At 35.6% G+C, this 15,246-nt stretch overlaps 1 protein-coding gene across 3 annotated transcripts in view; it reads left to right on the top strand.

The window, feature by feature from the left end:
• The window catches only part of MGAT4C (MGAT4 family member C), a 590,449-nt gene that overhangs the window by 272,119 nt on the left and 303,084 nt on the right, over positions 1–15,246 (top strand). For all 3 annotated transcript variants that reach the window (XM_060195500.1, XM_060195499.1, XM_060195501.1), the window contains one exon: positions 3,367–3,424. The gene's annotated coding sequence lies outside the window, so the exon portion shown is untranslated. The remainder of the gene's footprint in view (positions 1–3,366; positions 3,425–15,246) is intronic.

The raw sequence follows: 15,246 nt of genomic DNA, 5'->3' as shown, positions 1-15,246 counted from the left end.
GACCCCACCAAATGCATCCTGGAGCTCCACTTCCCCAGAGACTCACCCTAACTCTCTTTTCAATCACCAGGTTCCAGATGCCACCAGGATGTTGGCCAGGCTTCCCTGGATTGAATACCCCACCAATATGTCCTGGAACTCAGCTTCCCCAGAGACATACCTTACTAGGGAAAGAGAGAGGCAGACTGGAAGTATGGACCGACCAGTCAACGTCCATGTTCAGCAGGGAAGCAATTACAGAAGCCAGACATTCTCCCTTCTGCAACCCTCAACGACCCTGGGTCCATGCTCCCAGAGGGCTAGAGAATGGGAAAGCTATCATGGGAGGGGGTGGGTTATGGAGATTGGGTGGTGGGAATTGTGTGGAGTTGTACCCCTCCTACCTTATGTTTTTGTTCATTAATCCTTTCTTAAATAAAAAATTTAAAAAAAAAGAATTAAGCTTAACATTATTTCCATAGGCTGAGGAGACTGCAAAGAAGTAGTGCACCAAACATTCATGCCTGAAGTTCCAAGGGTACTAGTTCAGATCCAGTCAATGCCAGAACCAATAAGCCCAAATCTTTCTCATGAAAATACATACGCAAAAAGCTTAAAAATATATAGCCATTCATTTCAAAAATATTACAGAAGTCTATTTATTTCTTTCTTTAAATTCTTTCTGGTCACCCTTATAATCTAGTTTAGGGTACAACTTCATCAATGTTATCATATATTGCTTCCTCTTCCTATAACTTCAGTTATCATCACTTTTATTTTCTTTATCTAACTCTAGTATAATTTAATGAAGAAATGTTGGTTTTCAGGATTATTCTTCTCAGGGTATATGTCCACATTTCCCCATGATATGTATTAGTACACTTCTTCTGCTACTACACCATCATCTTTTTATAAATGAAGAGCAGATGTTCACAAAGGTGATTGGTGGTAGTGGAGAGTAATTCAAAGGGATTCAATTTACTTTATTATAGGGGTATTGGTACTGTGGTGTGGGTATGGGATAACACAGTTTGAGGAGGTAAGAAATTATACTTCTAAAATATTTATGTACTTGTAACCATTTGTATCAAAAACTAATAACAAGTATTGGAGAAAAATAGTCTCCAATAAATATATAATACATGTGTATATGTATATGTATACATACACACATAAATAAATAAATAAATAAATAAATAAATATATGTATATATATATTTAAGATGTGCATCACTATAATAGTTCTGTCTCCCCTGAAGCCTCCCACCCACCCTTGGCAAACACCCTTCCCTTCTGATACCACCTAAAGCGTCTTATAATTCAAAAGGCTATTATTATTATTATTTTAGTTCCTTTAGCTGCCTGTTATATCTATATACCATTTATAATTGAAATGTTATATTTTTATCAGCCTGGTATTTCACATAACATTATGTCCTCTAGGTTCATCTGTGTTTTAGAGGCTGCAGTAATGGCAAGTGAAAATGTTTAATTAAGCATTAAAATCTTCTTGTGAAGTATCATAATATGTAGCGTTCTTTTTTTAAGCATTAGAGACATAAAAATACAACAACAAAAGGAATCAGAGACATATAAAATGTCAGAATAATCAGAGTGATGATTTTAAAGTCAAATATGATATGCATATTTAATTAACTTACATCAAATTCTTATTATATAGTACATAAAATTAATATTTAGCACAGAAGCTTGTATAACCTCTGAGTTATACAACATCAGCATTTAGTTATGACAGCATCAGCATTATTGTTACCCCTTGATAACCTTTTGAGGAAACACTGTATACAATTGGCCAAGAGATATACTGGCAAATGCATATATCCACTAAAGAACAATTATTGACTCTATGGCAACTTTTATTAGAAATATCAAACAAGTAAATGCAGTAAAACTTAAGGTTAATTTAGACCACACTAAAACCCTTGGTCTAATTTCTCCCTAGCTTGAGGCCAGACGTATAAACCTAATATGGGTTTGTATACAAGGAATGACACTCAACGCTTTGACAACTGGGAGAAAAAGCTAAGCTCATTACATAAATAAAGGACTACAGGAACTGAATAGGAGCAAGAGACTGGCTCCCTTCAGGATGGCCTTTTTGATCAATACCAGGCCACCATCTTCTGGGATCCTAGTCAGTGAATCCTTGGATTCCTCCATAGATAATAGGGGCCTAGACCTCTAATAGATCCTTTTTTCACCATCACTGGTCATTTCCATCAGGATTATCATCATCGTAAGCTTCTCTAGGACCTTGCCCTTACTATAAAGTAGCAATGGTTTGCACTGCCCCACTTTCCAAAGGGAGATGAGTCATCCTTCTCTGCCACTCAGGGAAGACTGCTCTTGAAATGAGTACAGCCTAGACTATTGTCATTGTGACCAAGGACTGAGAGCTCAGACTGAGAGGAACTCAGAGGTTATACAAGCTCCTGTGCTAAATATTTATTTTTATATACTATATAACAGGAATTTGATGTAAATTAATAAAGAATTAAATATGCATATCATATTTGACTTTAAAATAACCAATATGATTATTCTGACATTTTATATGTCTCTAATTCTTTTTGTTGTTGTAGTTTATGTCTCTAATTCTTAAAAAAGAAAGTTACATTATTATGATACTTCACAAGAAGATTTTAATGTTTAATTGTACATTTTAACTTGCCATTACTACAGCCCCTAAAAATGCTTGATAGACTAAAAATGCTGAATAGAAGTAATAATTTTATTGCCTACTAACTATGAAGTTCTTGCATATTTAAATGGTGCTTAATGTTGTTTGAATTATTTTGGCTATAAAGCATATATATTCAATCCAATTAAAACTGTAATTTCAAAGAAGGTAAATTTAGCAGCTATATTTGTAATCCCTGAGGTGTCATTGGATATGGTATTGGTAGAGACTTTTTTGCTTTTATTTTTTGTGCCTTTAAAATGCTATAAACCATCTCATATATAGGACAACAGATTATGTAGCTAAATCTGCTATGTTGTACAGTCTCTAAATTATTTATTTATTTTTTTCTTTCTAAAATTGCCTTTTCAACTATGGAAGCCCAAACTCTGTGTACTTGTTTATGGATCTTAACCTCAGGTCTAAGTTTCATTAACTGTTCATAGTAATAGCTAAATGTCTATGGTAATAAGTTTATTGGGAAGACCTTTTGCAAAGATATTGGATAGGGGGTGGACTGGAGGAGGAGATATTACCTATATTTGAAAGAGCTAAATTTACAATTCAGTCTTCTTCAATGCAGTATTTCTCATGACTAAATGGGGGTTATTTACATATAATCTAAGTGGCACTGAAACTTAGATTGTATGTAAACTAATTTTTTTTGGTCTTTTATTTTAACACAGATTCACCCAGAGAGCACATCCCTGAGTATGTGTGAGGATTATCAATAGAATCTAAAATGTAAGTCCAATTGATTTACTGAGTTTTACTGACCTATATAACTGACCTCACGTTATGATATGGTCTTTATTAAAATATATAATGAAAATCTGAATTGCTATAGATAATGAGAAATGAAGAAAGTAAGAACTGATGTCTGTTTTATTGTTCAGCTGAAAAGACTTCTAGGAACAATCACTCAGCTTTGACAGTGATAATACATTTACTCATTGAAAACATGTTGAAAATAATTTTATATCATTTGACGTTATGGTTGACGTGTGCCTGATGACACATGTAAGCAACATCTCTTACAGTTTTCATGTTATTTTCTACATACTTTATTTTTCCATCAATAGTCCGAAATAGAACATACATTTGGCATCTCAATTTGCCTGGTTTTTTATTCAAATGGAATAGTTGATTCAAGAAGTGCACTTCTCTTTCTGATCTGTCATGGATCAGTCTTTGAGCTACTTACTAACTGTTGCTATCTCATATCCTTTTTGGCCTCTGATAAGTTGTTTCACATAACCTGCTGTTTTGTTCTTTAACTTTGTCATGGTAACAACTTAGAGATATCAGTACTGTCAAAACTAAAAGTAAATGAATAAAAGGAGTAGAACTTATAATAGAGAAGACATAGGGCCTGGTATTGACTGATGAATTTCCAGCTGGCAGGTGATTTTCACGTTATCCTCTTTGCTGTCACAATACCTGAAATAATAAGGTATTTTTGTTTTGTTTTGTTTTTTGTTTGCCCTTTATAATGGGTGGGTTATATGTGTGGGGAGCTGTTTATTTTCTGAGACTCTGCCAAGGCAAAAAGCCATGTAGTTTTATCTTTGAAAGAGAGGGTGAAACATGCTTGCCTGGCTGAAGATAAGCGACTTAAAGGAATCCTATTCAGATGTACCTGTCACTAATTTATCTGGGGGTTTGGTGATTCATACATACTGTTCTCTGTGCAACGGAGCATTAAATTGGTTTCCTTTGGGAACAGGTCACATTCAGAGGACCTCAGACTTAACACTGCGGGATGGTGCATGCTTGATTCATATAGCCTCCTGCTATTGAATTTTATCTATTAAAAAGCTGGTAACTTGAACATATGTTAGAGGATCTCTTGAAATGTTTTTGCAGCAAAGAAATCAACAAAAACTTGATATCATTAATATGCAAATTTATCACAAAAATGAATCAACCCTCTCCAAGTTAGAATGCTTATTCTGACAATTAAGTAGTTAGAGAATATGTTTCCTAAGAATGGCTTTACTCCTGATGAATGTGACTGTTGTATTTATTCACAACAGAGGAGTATGGTGTTTGCTTCTTTGCTTGTTTTGTCACTGGGACTTCATTGCTCCAGACTGACTTTGTCAGATAGAAAGACATAGAGATAGAGGGACAGAATGAAATAGAACATTTAACCATCTTTCCAGCTCTGGGAGATTACGTTCTTAAGTATATTGTTTATACTGTAAAAAATGTAGAACTGTTTTGAAACAACTCTCATCAAAGGGGGAGAAAACCTTTTGGAAATAATAGATATTCTCATTTACAGTATAGTTTTCTGCTGTGGAAATTTCACTTTATTATCCTGTATTTAAAAGAAAAGAAAATGGATTGTGTTGAAAATGATAGAGCTACTGGTTTATATTTGAAAGGACATAAAAGTAAAATATGAATGTTTTTGTGTCAAAATTTTGCTAAGATATTTTAGTACTGATCTGTGTTGTGGGATGTGAGATACTTAACAAAATGCAAAAAGCTTATTTTATTATTTCCATGATGGGGTGTGTAAAGCTAAAATCTAATCTCTTCTAGATTTTAAGTGTGCTCCGTTTTGTTAAAATGAAACCAACAAATGATAAAGTGATCACTAAATTAAAGCTATCACTGAAAGCTTCCTAAAATGTTTTTAAGCATGTGTGATGATAGTCTTCCACTACAAGTGTTGAATTAAACAAATGGTGAAAACAGAATCTTTTGCCATATTCTCAATGTCAGGAGGTACACATTCAATGTTTCTCTTATTAGTATTATTGTAGTTACTAATATATATATATATATATATATATATATATATATATATATATAGTGTGTGTGTGTGTGTGTGTGTGTGAGTGTGTGTGTATGTGTATGTAGAGTACATGCCATTGATTAATTCCCAATGTCATATCTAGAATAATTTTCATTTGGTGATCATACAACATCTCACTATTTGTGCTGGATTTGATTAGCTAATACCATGATAAAGACTTTTGTGTTGGGGGCCAGGTGGTGGCACACTTGGTTGAGCACACATGTTATAATGCTCCAGGATCTGGGTTCAAGCCTCTGGTCCCCACCTACTGGGAGAAAACTTCATAAGTGGTGAAGCAGTGCTGCACGTGTGTGTATGTGTGTGTGTGTGTGTGTGTGTGTGTGTGTGTGTCTCCCTGTTAACCCCAGACCCCTTGATTTCTGGCTGTATCTATCCAATAAATAAATAAAGATAGTTTAAAAATTAATATGGTCTGGAAAGTGGCACATTTGGATAAAGCATTGGACTCTCAAGCATGAGGTCCTGAGTTCAATTCATAGCAGAACATGTACCAGAGTGATGTCTGGCTATTTCCCTCTCTCTCTCTCTCTCTCTCTCTCTCTCTCCTTCCTCATTAATAAATAAATAAAAATCTTAAAAAAGAAAGACATTTTAAAAAAATTTAAAAAGACTTTTGTGCTTATGTTTATTATAAGTATTTGATTACCACTTTCTTTACTTTCAAAGCTCTATCTCATTTTGAGTTTAGATATGTTTTTATTGCCTAAATGCATGTATTATTTATTCTCCAAATAACATATGCTTTGCCTAATAGCTATATGAATAGTTATCTTAATAACTTTTTAAAAAATAATTTTATTAGTCATATGTTAATAACTCTTAAATGATCTAGAACTCTGCTTGAAAAAGAAGTTTTCAATATAATTCCCTTAATAGATAAAGGGGTAGTCAGATTTCTTCATGACTGTGTTAGCTTTTATTCTATTAAACAGATTCTGAATAATCATGGAACTACTAGAAACAAATTAGTATTATATTAAATATATACATATGCTTCTTAAATGTTTATCAATACTTTATTCAGTTAATTGTTCAAGTCATTGAACAGAAAACTCTGTTCACACACTATTTTATATGGAAAAACATTTGAAAATCAGTAAGACCGAAATTAAATACATATATGTCTATATTATAAAGGAGTAATTTTAAGACCTGAGTATAATTAAAATACAAGTATATAATTTTTTAACTAGGCCATTAGTTAGTTAGATTCTGTTTTACTCCTGAAATACTTAGTGACATGAGAAACTGATAAAGTAGTCCCAGAACACAAATATTGGTAAGATTTAGAATATTAATGTTCTTTCTTCTGCATATATTATTCCTCATGTACAAAGTCTTTGTGGTGATGTCCAACCTTAAAGAAATAGAAATTTAAACAGATTCTGATGACAGGAAAATGAAATATTGTGGTGGTAATGTGCTTTAACCTTCATCCATCATATTTTGAGTTTAAAGTGAGTATAATTTCTAATGAAAACACATACACTTGTTTTCTTTCTAGCTCAGAAAATAAACAAAGACTAAAGCTGAAACTTCAGTGTCATTACCCCAGAAATAAACTATTCTCAAGAGTAAATGAATGAGTATTTATTTGTCTAATGGAAAGGTGAAAAGAGTGTAACCTGAGTAAATACCATTCTTGCTAAAATAAATATCAGAATATTCTTTTGGGAAGATAAACTTGCCTCTGAGATTCCAGATGGAAAAAGAAAAGCAACTGATTCACACACATCTTTGTTCTTGCACGTGTGTTCTCAAATCATAATTATACTGGTTTTAAGTACTTTAGAGTATGACTCATATCTTTAATAATTTTGAAAGTATGTGTAAAACTCTCCATTATGCACTTTGTTACCTGGGTTTAAACAGCCCCTGGTCCCCACCTGCAAGGGGAAAGCTTTGCGAGTGGTGAAGCAGGGCTGCAGGTGTCTCTCTCTCAGTGTCTCTCTTCCTTCCTATCACCCCCTTCCCTCTCAATTTATGGCTGTCCTTTTCCAATAAATAAATAAAAATTTAAAAAAAACACATGCTTTTTAACTTTCTGAAAACCAGGGTTTTTTGTTTGTTTGTTTATTTTACTTCTACTGTCTGCTAATTCCCCTTGTTGACTCTACTTTCCATGATAACTGGAGCTCTGAGACTTGCTCAGTGGAATGAAAGATCATATTAGTTTGCTCAAAAAAATTTCCAAGATTCTAACCTTAGTATCTTAATGGAATATTAGGAAACAAATCCTGTTCTCTCTGTTGTTGCTTTAACACAATGATGTCTTTTAGGATTAGTTCCACAGGAGGTAAGAAAGAGTTACTATCTTGTTTTATTGATTTTTTTATGTTTTCTTCATGAGTTTTAAGTTTTCTGGAAAAGCAGGAAAATATTATAAATCTGCTTCTCTTTCTAAATAAATCTGAGGAGCTAATGTACTGCCTTACAAATGAAGTAATAGATTCATTCATTTAGATATTGTTAACACTTCTATTGTCAGTAATATGTGATGTTATTATTTAGTAAAGGCATTGCTAACTCAATAGTGTTTAGTATATAGAATTATATTTTTAAGGGAAATTGGCAGTTCCCAGTCCTTCTTGTCTTTCATGCTAAGTTCTAATTGTGCCATGTTCTCTTACCCATCCAGAATTTAATATGTATTACTATTATATTTAACTGGAACAGTTCCTTCCCGTTCCCTGTCATTCTTCTCTTACTTTTATTTTATTTTTAATGATTCAGCTCAAAGTTATACATTTCTGGGAGACTGTCCCTGAACCACTAATACTTAAATTTCTTGCTGGTTGAGCCACTAGCACCTTGAGATGCTTGCTCTTCAATAAATGCATTTCAAGCCATAAAATTTTCATTGAAATGCTTATTTCCCCTAGAGAATCTTAAACTCAGTTTAGAGTACTGCATGGAAAGCATGGCATATGCTTTTAACTCTGTTATAATTGAATGCATTTTATACTCTACATATTTCAGAAATTTGGAGATAAATGTTACAGTATCTAATAATTACAATAAACATTTTAAAAGCTAACTTTCAGATAAAGGTGGTCAATGGAACTTGTTTTCTCTCCATCATTCAGCTCCACTAAAGTGACACTCTGGTGTATTTTGTCAGCATTTCAAGACAGAAACTTTAAAGTTAGGAGGGAGTGGGAGCTGAGAAAAAAGTAAAAAGATTTCACAAGCTGGATTTCTTTGTTCTGTGTGTAAATAATAAGCACGTAAGAAAAATAAACCCTTACAAATCATTGGGGAAAGACAAAAATTTATATGTGACCCCCAGTATCCCTAAAGTTTTAGTTATTTGCAGTATAAAATATCTGTTTCTTGGGGGGAGATGACAGGGTAGGGGGGAACAAGATAAAATAGAAATTGGTTAAGTGTTAGGTCTCCGGATATTCTGATCATTTTTAAGGAGATTTATAAATCTGATAGACAGTTTGGAAATGAATACCAACATAGGAAAGCCAAGGAAATTTGTAGTCAGAAAAAAAAGAGAATTACATATAAATATGAAAACTAAGAACCACTGATTTTATAACAGCAATATCAATAGTATTTGTATAGTTAAAGTCTATATTTTTATTTAACCTACATTACAAATCAATTAAATTGGGAGGTGAAGATTGGTAGGATGGTTGTGCTCTTGTCATTAGGGGAGTGTCAAAAGAGTATTGAGTTTTGTTTTGTTTTTTTTCCTCCAGGGTTATTGCTGGGCTCAGTGCCTGCACCATGAATCCACCGCTCCTGGAGGCCATTTTTCCCCCTTTTTGTTGCCCTAGTTGTTGCAGCCTCATTGCGGTTATTATTGCCATTGTTGACGTTGCTTTTGTTGTTGGATAGGACAGAGAGAAATGGAGAGAGGAGGGGAAGACAGAGAGAGAGAGGGGAGAGAAAGATAGACACCTGCAGACCTGCTTCACCGACTGTGAAGCGACTCCCCTGCAGGTGGGGAGCCGGGGGCTCGAACCGGGATCCTTACGCCGGTCCCTGCGCTTTGCGTCACGTGCGCTTAACCCACTGCGCCACCACCCGACTCCCAGAATATTGAATTTTTAACTTTCTAGTTTAGTGAGTAGTCAGTATAAGGGTCTTGAAATGAAAAGAAAAGAAGCAGTAACTTAGGCTGAACGACCGCTATAGTATTCTCTGTTCTCAGCTATTCATCCTTAGATTATATGTGTGTGAGTGTGTGTACATATATAGAAATAATGAATGGAGTCAGGCAGTAGTGCAGCGAGTTAAGCACACTACTGTTATGAAATGCAAGACCAGTGTAAGGATCCTAGTTCGAGCCCTCTGCTCCCCACCTGCAGGGGAGTCGCTACACAGGTGGTGAAGCAGGTCTGCAGGTGTCTATCTTTTTCTCCCCTTCTCTGTCTTCCCCTCCTCTCTCCATTTCTCTCTGTCCTATCCAACAAAGATGAAAACAATAATAATTACAATAATAAAACAACAAGGGCAACAAAAGGGAATAAATATTTTAAAAAAGAAATAATGTAAAAAATGTAAAAAGTATGTTAATGATATATAAGTATTTTAAATGGTTTATCTTTTTTAAAATGTTTTTGTTGAGGGTATTAATGCTTTATTATTGAGTAACTGACACAGGAGTATATTTTTTTCCTTTTTTAAAAATTTATTTTCCCTTTTGTTGCCTTTGTTCTTATTGTTGTAGTAGTTATTATTGTTGTTGATGGTGATGTCATCATTGTTACATAGGACAGAGAGAAATGGAGAGAGGAGAGGAAGACAGAGAGGGGGAGAGGAAGACATGTGCAGACCTGTTTCACCACCTGTGAAGTGACTCCCCTGCAGATGGGGAGCTGGGGGCTCGAGCTGGGATCCTTATGCCAGTCCTTGTGCTCTGCACCATGTGCACTTAAACTGTTGTGTTACCACCCAAGTATAATTTTTTTTCTTTTTTCTTTAAGAAAGGATTAATTAACAAAACCATAGGATAAGAGGGGTACAACTCCACACAATTCCCACCACCCAATCTCCATAACCCACCCCCTCCCCTGATAACTTTCCCATTCTCTATCCCTCTGGGAGCATGGACCCAGGGTCATTGTGGGTTGCAGAAGGTGGAAGGTCTGGCTTCTGTAATTGCTTCCCCGCTGAACATGGGCGTTGACTGGTAGGTCCATACTCCCAGTCTGCCTCTCTCTTTCCCTAGTAGGGTGGGTCTCTGGGGAAGCTGAGCTCCAGGACACATTGGTGGGGTCTTCAGTTTAGGGAAGCCTGGCCGGCATCCTAATGGCATCTGGAACCTGGTGACTAAAAAGAGAGTTAACATACGAAGCCAAACAAATTGTTGAGCAATCATGGACCCAAAGCTTGGAATAGTGGGGAGGAAGTGTTAGGAGGGGTACTCACTGCTAACTCTAGTGTACTTCTGCTTTCAGGTATATATTTTGCAGTAGTTTACAGATACGTGTGAACATATGCTCTCTCTCACAGAAACTGGTGTATATCTAGGTTTTGGGACTTTGTTAGAAAGTGAACCACCTGAGATGGAATTAGAGTATACTATGAAAGAAAAGGTCTCACCCGAGTAATGAAGCTGAAGGGTTGTCATTCCACACGTGAAGTCTCTGGACACAGTCTGAAGTGAAGCATGTTGAGGTGGCAATCGTTGTGTTGGTTAGGTTGTGATCGGCAGATGCAATATTATTTGATATGGATTGGGAGAGGCATAAGGGAAAGTGGGCCCTATCCAAGGGTTCCAGGACTGGGGGAAGTAGAGGCTCTATAATGGAGATGTGAGGTTCCTGCTGTCTTAGGGTTCAAAAAGACAGTCGATAGTTAATGTTATCATCACATTATTTGGTAATTGGGTTAACTTTGAAAAGTCCTTTTGTTAGGGTTTGCTGTACAGTATCCAGTATCTTGTACATAGCTGTGCTATTGGATGCTTCTGATCTACTTGGTCTAGGCTTTTGAGAGAGTCCGCATATCAATTACACAGCCTATATATTGAAAAGATTCAGTTTGTGTTTTGAAAAACTTTGAGACATACAATTAATTTCCCCCCTCTCATATTAATTAACTAGTGATTATAATTTTATTATGCACCAGGACCCCAAAGTTCCACCTTTTCCTCCCTCTCCTTCACCAGACCCCTTTGCTTGGATGTAATACACTATGCCTTGTTCATGTTTCACTTTGTTTTCTTCCTCCTTTTCCCTATTTATTAAATCCCACTTATAAATGAGATCATTCGGTATTTGTCTTCTCTTCGGCTTATCTCACTCAACATGATGCCTTCAATTTCTATCCAAGAAGATGCAAAGGAGATGGCTTCATCAATTTTAACATCTGTGTAGTAGTCCATCATGTAAATATACCACAGTATTTTAGCTACTTATCTGTTGTTAGACATCTGGGTTGCTTCCAAATTTTGGCAGTTAAAAATTGTGCTGCTATGGACATGGGTATACATAGATCTATTGGATAGGTGCCTTTGTTTCATTTGAAAAAACCTCAGGAGATAAATTTCTGGTCATTAGGTAGGTCTATTTTTAGTGTTCTGAGAAATCTCCAGACTGTTTTTCACAACTGTTGGAATACTTTGTACTCCCATCATCAGTGCAGGAGTGTCTTATTTTTCCTTATACCCTCTCCAATATGTTGTCACTGTTCTGTCTAGTATGTGACATTCTCACAGGTGTAAAGTGGTATCTCATTATTGTCTTTATTGCATTTCTCTGATAATAAGTGTCTTTGAGGACATTTTCAATATGTGTATTGAAATTGATTGAAATTTTCAATCAATATGTGTATATTGATTCTTTGGATCTCTTCCCACAATGTATGGTGTTTTTCTGTTAGAGTGATGGTACCGTTTGCTATGCAGAATTTTATCATTTGTTGTAATTCCATGGATGTATTTTTTGTTTGTTTCTTTGTTGTTGGATTTGAATCTCTGCAAAACCTTTTGAAGCATAAGTCAGGAAGTGTTCTGCCAATACTTTCTTCTAAATATTTGATAGCTTTTGGTCTAATGTCCATGTCTTTGATCTACCTGGAATTGACTTTTGTGCACAGTGACATATATGTGCACAACACCATTTGTTGAAGAGACTCTCACTCCATATAATGCTTTGGGCTTATGGCAAACTTGAGTTGTCATAGGTATGGGGGCTTATTCTGGGCTTTCAATTCTATTCCACTAATCAAGTATCTATTTTGGTTCTAATACCAGGAAGTTTTGATTTATACTAGCTCTCTAGTACAGTTTGAGGTCAGGAAGTGTGATGCCTCTGGTCATGTTCTTTTTTCTCAAGATTGCTTTGACAATCCTAGGGACTTTTTAGTCTTTTTTAGTTCCAGATAAATTTGTGTGGCTCTTTTTCTTTTCCATTTCCTTGGAGAAAGACTCCTAGTTTTCAGTGTACAAGTAAGTCTTTCAATTCCTTTGTTAACTTCATTCCTTGTTTGTTTGTTTTGCTGCTATACTAAAGGGGATTGATTTCTGGATGTCTTATTCCAGTTTACTGTTTCCATAGATAATGGCACTATTTTTTGTATATTGGTCTTTAAGCCTGTCACTGCACTCACTGTATGGTTCAGTCATTTCCAGGAGTCTTCTAGTGGGAAAAATTCTTTAGAATTTTCTATATATACTACCATATATCTGCATATAATGATAGTTTAGCATCTTCTTTTCCAATCTTCTTTTCCAGTTGTAATGCTTTTAACTTTTTTCTCTTACCTAGTCACTATAGCTAGGACTTTTAACACTATGGTGAACAGTAATAGTAATGGTGACAATGGACAGCCCTGCATTTCACCTGACTGAAGAGGGAAAGCTTTCAGGTGTTCAGCATTGAGTATGATGTTGGCTATAGGTTTGCTGTATATAGACTTAATGAGTACAATGAATTTACTATCTCATTTGTTTCCAGGGTTATTGCTGGGGCTCAGTGCCTGCAACACAAATGCACTGTTCCTGGAGGCTATTTTTTTTTTCCTTTTGTTGCCCTGTTGTTTTATCCTTGTTGTAGTTGTTGTTGTTGTTGTTGCTGTCATTGTTGTTGTATAGAACAGAGAGAAATCGAGAGAGGAGGGGAAGGCAAAAGGAGGAGAGAAAGACACCTGCAGACCTGTCTCACCACTTGTGAAGTGATCCCCCCACCCTGCCAAGTGAGCCAAGGGCTCAAACTGGGATCCTTATGCCAGTCCTTGCGCTTTGCACCTACTGCCCAACCCCCTCTCATTTTTTTTTTAATGTTTTGATCATGAACAGTGTTGGATCTTGTCAGAGACTTTCTCTGCATCTGTTCAAATTATCATGTGGTTTTGGTTTTCCTCATGTTGATACTGTGACTCCCATTTATTGACTTAATTATATTAAACCAGCCTTGCATTCCTGGGAGAAAGCCGATTTGGTCGTGATGTACAAACTTCTTAATGGACTACTGGATTTGCTAGAATTTTGTTGATTATCTTAGCATCTACATTTGTCAGTTTTACTGATCAGCCTGTAGTTTTATTTCTTAGTTACATCTCTATCTGCTTTTGGTATCTGGGTGATATCGGCTTCATAGAATGTGTTAGGAAGAATGGTTAAAGTTAGAATGGTTTTCAAATTTACAGACTTTTGAATGTATTATTCCTAGTATATAATGTGTTACTATTTAACTGTCATTTTCAGGCCACTTATAGCATAATTAGCTTTATTATCTGAGGATAAATTTAAAAGTCCATTGTTGAGAGTTTTAGAATATGCAAGTGTGACTGCTCATTTAAAATACATGTAAGTCTGCACACACATTTTCTCATAGGTTTCAAAGAAACACTGACACTCTTAAGCCATAAAATTGTATCTAAAAATGTTTCAGTAAAAATCTCCAGAAATATCACCAGAGAAAACTCAAGACCTGTTGGGACTATTCTGACAATGAATAGTTCAAATTCAACCACACTCTTCTGAATCTTGGCCTTGACTACTGGAGTCAAATTCAGTTTCAAAGTACAAGTTTAAGTGTCTTAGGCGATTTTAGATGTCCTCAATATGTGAGTTTCATGATTTGCAGAGATGTCGATCAAGAATTTTGAAGAACAAGGAGTTGAGGTAGGGGATGAAAGATAGATAACTCACTCAGTAGAAAGCCCACTTTGTTATGAACAAGGACTTGAGTTCTGCCCCAGCCATCACATTTAAGCACAAATGAAAAGGGGAAGTAGAGGAGCCATGCTGCAGTGGCTCTCCTCAAAAAGGGAAAAGTAAAAAAAGAATGAGTATTCCAGGGGCAATGGAAGTATGCAGGAATGAAGGAATGGAAAAGGAAAAAAAAAAAGTTAAGGCACCTACTAGACTACTTTGCAGCATGGATATGACATGCGGACTTCCAGAAAGATATTCCTGTTATAAGCAACCCTTTTAAAAACATAGGATGATGTTAGAAATATTACTGAAACATGCACAAGTATTTCCAGATGTTATCCAGACCTCTTACCTGCAGGACATTCTCCATAGATTTTTAAATTCTTGGAAAAAATTATCTCCGCACTCCCTCCCATCTCTCCCTAGCATAACAATCCTCCCTAAGTAAACAGATGACTATGAGTGAAAATAACTTTAATTACAACAAACTAATAAGACAAGGTAGTAGTGAGTGGAGAAGCTGTGTAAAAAGAGTATGCCTTTCACTTTATGCAGGCCTTCATCATCTTCTTCTTCTCTTAATCATCCTCTTCCTTCTTTGCTTCCTCTCCTCTTTTC

The sequence above is a fragment of the Erinaceus europaeus genome, chromosome 7, assembly GCF_950295315.1.
Source record: "Erinaceus europaeus chromosome 7, mEriEur2.1, whole genome shotgun sequence".
Taxonomy (NCBI): domain Eukaryota; kingdom Metazoa; phylum Chordata; class Mammalia; order Eulipotyphla; family Erinaceidae; genus Erinaceus; species Erinaceus europaeus.
This window is presented reverse-complemented; position numbering and strand designations above follow the sequence as displayed.